We start from the raw sequence: 6,067 nt of genomic DNA, 5'->3' as shown, positions 1-6,067 counted from the left end.
AAAGCAACCAGCCGGCCCACGGCCACAGGGACCCAGAGAGGTTCACACGCCTCACATGACATGCTCTGGTGTACCAGGGTGCGGACCTCCACAGATGTGGCCATGTGACCAAGGACATGGGTGGAGGGAGCCTCACAGCAACACTTACACCTGACCACTCTGGCTCCCAGGACACAGGGCAGCCAAAAGCAAACCTCACACCTTGTCCAACATGCAGCTTGCCAGGAGAAAACAATGTGGGGCGGGACCACTCATAAGAGGGCATGCTCAGGAGACCAGGGCCTCTACGTGTCAAGCTCCCATTCTAGCACTTCAGGGGTGGGGGGAGGGGTGTGGGAGAATGGTACTGACCATCTCCGCCTCACCTAGCTAAGGGACCCTCATAGAGGTGGCCACTACTTAATCTGGACTTTTAAAATAAAAACAAGCAGAATTTGAGCCTGGAGTTCATGTGTGGGTTTTGAGGAGTGGAGGAGCCAGAAGATACAGCCAGGGTGCCCCCACCATGACAGCCCTGCTGGGGACCCCAGGCCTGCCTTGTAAGCCATGTAGGTAAGCTCCAAAACATGGGCTGCCCCCATTTCTCAGATGGGAAAACCGAGGCCCAGGCTTGACCAGGGTCACAGAACAAGTCAGGGGTACCATCCTCTCCTAACCCTACAAAAAAATAAAATAAACTAAAGGAAAAACAAGTGGAAGTCCTTCCACAGAGATAAATGGATAAGAATGAAACAGATGTGCAGGGAGGAACAGAGATAAAAGACAGAGAGAACCCAGGAAGTATTTTCAGTTTCTGATTCTTGTCTCTTCTTGGGGTCCAACTGCATTCCTGGTCTTGGGTTGTGTGAGAAATTGTTACATTCTTATGATAAATTATTTTTCTTTTCTCTTGAGTTGGCCTATGAACTTCCAACCAAAAAAATCCTAACCAATTCACTCATTTTAAATTGTGATAATTCATCCGTCTATGGCAAGATTCTTTTTTTTTTTTTTGATGGCAAGATTGGTTAGATAACCCAATTTATTAATAATAAATTGACTTTCACTGTATTTATAAAACTGAGTTTATTGGTTTGAAAAGATAAGGAATAGTACCTATAACAGAAGTACAATCCAAAGATATTACTTCAGTGGCCCTGGTTGGATGGATGTCCAACCAACTTGTTTTACCCAGGTAACATTTATGTCTCATTCCCTTCAAATTAAAACGCAAATCAGTTAAAAATCCAGTGAAGGTGGATTATAGAGGGTCAGGAACTCAGAAGTGACAGCTATTCATACTTTTTTTGGGACATGATCTTCTTCAGCTTTTCCACCTGGTGAAGTTTTAATCATTCTTTAAAGCACGTTTCTCTCTTCAAATTTTATTTGAATCAGCCTACAACCCTGTTTAAAGCCCTTTGATCGTTTCCCATTGCACACAAGGTAAATGTGAAATTCTTTTCCTAAAAGGCGTGATCTGGCACCCACCTACTTCTCCAATCTGATCTCGCGCTACTCTCTTCCTCTAACAGCACGTTTCAACTATAAGGTCTTCTATTCCTTTCTTAAACACACAGTTTTTTTGAACTTGGAGACATCTGCCAGAAGATCAGGTTCTGGAGACAGGAACTATCACAAAGTGTTTTAGACGTGATGCCTATCAGACCTCCATGTGGAGATGTTTGTTGAGTAGGAGTTTAGGAGAGAGGTCTGAGCTTGGAGATCCAATCTGGGGAATCATCAGCATATACATGGTATTTAAAGCCATAAGACTGGAGGACATCAGTCACAAGAAAATAAGTGAGGACTGAAAAAAAGAAGAAATCCAAGGACTGAGTCTTGGGGAAGACAATAAACTTTGAATTTACAACAAATGTTCAATTCACCTGAAATAGGTGCTTGGTGCAGGTACCCTACTGGGTGGTGTTGTAGATTGAATTGTGCCTCCAAAATGTGTCACCTTGGCTAGGCCATGATTCCCAGTATTGTGTGATTGTCCCCTGTTTTGTGATCTGAGGTAATTATGCTATGTATTGTAAATCTTAATCTCTATGATGTTAATGAGGCAGGATTAGAGGCATTTATATTAATGAGGCAGGACACAATCTACAGGACTTGGTTATATCTCGAGTCAAACTCTTTTGAGGCACAAAAGAGAGAAGAGAGCATAGAGGAGAGGGACCTCATTACCACCAAGCAAGAAGAGCCAGGAGTGGATCCCTGTGCTGAGGAGATCCTAGAGCAGGGCAAGATTGATGACAAAGACCTTCCCCCAGAGTTGACACAGACAGAAAGCCTTCCCCTGGAGCCGGCGCCCTGAATTTGGACTTCTAGCCTCTTAAACTGTGACAGAATAAATTTCTTTATGTCAAAGCTATCCACTTCTGGTATTTCTGTTATGACAGCATTAGGTAACTAAGACAGATATTTGGTACTGGGAGTGGGGTGCTGCTCTAATAAATACCCAAAAGGTGGAATTGGTTTTAAAACCGTGAATGGGTAGAGGCTGAAAGAGTTTCAAGTTACTTAATAGTAAAAACCTAGATTGTCTTCAAGAAACTGTTGGTGGAATTATGGAAGTCAAAGGCAATTCTGGTGAGGGCTCAGAAGAAAGTGAGGAGAGTTGCAATACCAGAGACTGTGCAGATGGCAAAAAGCAGCAGCAGAGAAACGGCAACAATGGAACCAGGAGACTGACATGAGATGGTGTAGGAAGTAACCCATGGAGCAAGAGAGTTGAGTGCTTTTAGGCAGAAGACTTCCTAGAGGAATGGGATGCTTCTGGGCACTTATTGGTAGAGCTAAAGAGTTTGTAACACTTGTCTGAGCAGAGCAGAGGCCAGGCTGGCCCAGGATGCTTGAGGGGCCAAGGGGCTGAATGGCCAAGGAACCAGGAAGCAGAAGCTGAAGAGACAAGGAGCTCAGAAAGTAGAGCTGCCTCAGCCTCAAAGGACAGGGTCATTACCTCTGGGGTCTCAAAGGGTGGGGCCACTGGCTCCTGGGTTTCAAAGAATCACATCTTCACCAACTCAGTACTGGAGTGTTGGGCTGCTGTTCAGGAATGCCAGAGGAGTGAGGTCAGAGCCACTACCCAAAGCTGAAGGGGCTAGGCTGCCATGCCCAAGGGGCAGAAGAATGGGGCTTGCTGGGGCCAAGGGGGTGGTGTCACTACTCATTTGGACAGGAGAATGGGGCTGCCCAGATTCAAGGGAGCAGGGTTGCTGTGCCAGTGGGCCTGGAAAGCAGAGTTGAAGTGCGGGGCTGAGGGACCTCCACCCAGAATCCAGAAAGCGTGGCCAACATCCAGAGTCTGGAGGGCAGGGCCATTGCCCAGATGGTCTCAGAGAAGAGAGGATTATTTTCAAAGCTTGAGATCAAACGTAAATCTTTCCACTTCACTTTGGACTTGCTTCATGCCGTTAACTTTTCTTTCCCTCTAATTTCTCCTATTTGTAAAGGAAACGTTTACCTTGTGCCTGTTCTACCATTGTACTTTGGAAATAGATAACTTATACTCTAGGTTTCACAGATGAAGAGGAATTTTGCAGAAAAGGAGATTTTGGACTTGGAGTTAGTTTAAGACTCCTGGGATGATATGACAGGGTGAATGTGTTTTACATGTGGCAAGGACATGAATTTTTAGGGATGAAAGAGTGGAATGTTATGGATTGAATTGTGTCCCCAGAAATGTGTGCCAACTTGGCTAGGCTATGATTCCCAGTAATGTGTGGTTGTCCTCCATTTTGTAATCTGATGTGATTGTCCTATGTATTGTAAATCCTAACCTCTATGATGTTAATGAAGCAGGATTAGGAGCAGTCATATTAAGGAGGCAGGACACAATCTACAGGATTAGGTCGTATCTTGAGTCAATCTCTTTTGAGACACAAAAGAGAGAAGAGAGCACAGAGGAGAGGGACCTCATTATCACCAAGCAAGAAGAGCAAGGAGTGGAGTGTAACCTTTGGATTCAGGATCCGTGCACTGAGAAGCTCCTAGGCCAAGAGGAAGACCGATGACTAGGACGTTCCCAGGAAGCTGACAGAGAGAAAGAAGGAAAGCCATTCCCTGGAGCTGATGCCCTGAATTTGGATTTCTAGCCACCTAAACTGAGAGAATAAATTTCTTCTTGTTAAAGCCATCCACTTGTGATATTTCTATTAGAGCAGCCCTAGATAACTAAGACAGGTGGCAATCCCAGGAAACACTAGTGAGAGACTGTGGAATGTGAAACAGGAAAGTGAGAAAATCCAATAAAGGGAGAAAATCCATTGGTTGCTGCAACGGGAACTGGGTCACCATTCCACTGGAAACCTTCTGAGGAACTGCGTAGAATGAACCTCTAAAGTATCTTACCAAGGAATGGGATATCTGGGATGTTTATCCACTTACTCCCATTCCCCTTGAATTATGGATTTCTCCTGTTGGTGTTATGCTCTGTATATGGACAGAGAAAGCTCCTGAATACCAGTGAAAACTTCAGATAGAAAATCTCAGAGATGTAAGCAACCGAGATTGGAAATCACGGGTGTGCATGGGACTTGTCCACAACAGCTGTTGGAGACAATGAAGTAGAAGTAAACATGAGATCACAATGTGGTGAATGTCAAGTGAAGGCAGTGTTTCAGGAAGGACATTATGCATTAAATGTGCTGACAGTTTAGGTAAGAAGAAGACTCAACATTGATCTCTTGATTTGACACCATGGAACTCTTTGGTTTTAGTAAAAGAAATTTTGGAGACATGATGGAAGAAAGAACCTAATTGGAATAGTTTCTAGGGTCCACCCTCTCTAGGTACGTCATAGAAATAGTCCCCTCTGAGGTCCTGCTGTCTCCTTAGGGTATTGCAAGAGCATGGGACACAGGTTGCTCTTCACATAGAACCCAGAACCACCCACTTCTTTAGTCTTGTGGAACTTATCACTCTCTCTCTTCCACTTATTTACCCTTCCTCCTAACTTCTAAAAAAAGAGAAAAACTTCTAGGGCAAGTTAATTTGAGTTATTCGGTACAGTGGTTGAGGCAGAAGCCAAAAGGGGATGATTCAAGAAGAAACTGGAACATGAGGAAGAGGTAATAAAGTTGTGATGATGAACTCGCTGAAATGATGGTCCTTTTAACTACTCTCTACTCATGGGATTTTGCAACTAAATTAGTATTGTCCCCTGGCCCTTTCTTATGCTGTCTACTCAAATACTTCAGGTTGGGGCTCATTTTGATCACTTTCCTCCCCCTTAAGGTTTCCTCTGAAACTACCCTTGCATAAGCTTATGAGAGCATCACCTGCAGACCATGGGTTTTATACCCTGTCTCCCAGCCAGTCTCATTCACTTTCCCAGGAAGTATCAGAGGGTTGTCTGTCCTAGAGGGACCTTCACAGTTCAAGTTGTCAAAAGCCCACTGTCTACAACTAACAACCCCAGCAGAGCTGCAGCCGATGTTACGAAATCGATGGTGAGGAGTCTTTATTGGAAAGGTACTGAGGCTGAGCAAAGGAAGGTGGGGAGCGGGGGGCACTTAGGAATGGACCATGGACTGTGGACTAGAAGGATTTTCATTCTGTCCCAGGTTATTCTGAAGTCAAAACACTTCCAGTATATAAATGACTCAACAGTGGGTCTGGGAAGGTAAAATACCCAACAGGTAGATTGGAAGAAAGATCTTTCATTAAAAAAAAAAAAAAAATCTGTTGCCGTCGAGTTGATTCCAACTTATAGCGACCCTATAGGACAGAGTAGAATTATCCGATAGAATTTCCAAGGAGCAGTTGATGGATTCAAACTGTCGATCTCCTGGTTAGCAGCCTGAGCTCCTAACCACTGTGCTATCAGGGCTCCTTTTCATATAAGTCCCTATGAAAAATTATCTTTCTCTTCATGAATTCATTAGCTTAAAGATGTGGGTTATTCTCAAGTCTGGGGCAGACACTGGTAGAAGCAAGTGAATACTAGAAAAATAGTTCTTACTCTGACTTGTATTTGCTGTGCATTTCAAAGTCCTTCAGAGGTGGTGCTAACCGTGAACCCCAGATCAGCCTTTAGTCCATGCTTACAGCTACTTCTAGAATAGTCTAAAGCTGATGT

The 6,067-nt window shown here is 44.1% G+C and overlaps 1 protein-coding gene across 7 annotated transcripts in view; it reads left to right on the top strand.

Moving 5' to 3' along the window:
* Nucleotides 1–6,067, top strand: part of LOC135227225 (Fc receptor-like protein 2) — a 505,822-nt gene that overhangs the window by 182,625 nt on the left and 317,130 nt on the right. The gene's annotated exons all lie outside the window — the stretch shown is intronic.

The sequence above is a fragment of the Loxodonta africana genome, chromosome 3 (genome assembly GCF_030014295.1).
Source record: "Loxodonta africana isolate mLoxAfr1 chromosome 3, mLoxAfr1.hap2, whole genome shotgun sequence".
In the NCBI taxonomy this organism is placed as follows: Eukaryota; Metazoa; Chordata; class Mammalia; order Proboscidea; family Elephantidae; genus Loxodonta; species Loxodonta africana.
Note: the sequence above shows the minus strand (reverse complement) of the source record. Positions and strands in the feature narration are given on the sequence as shown.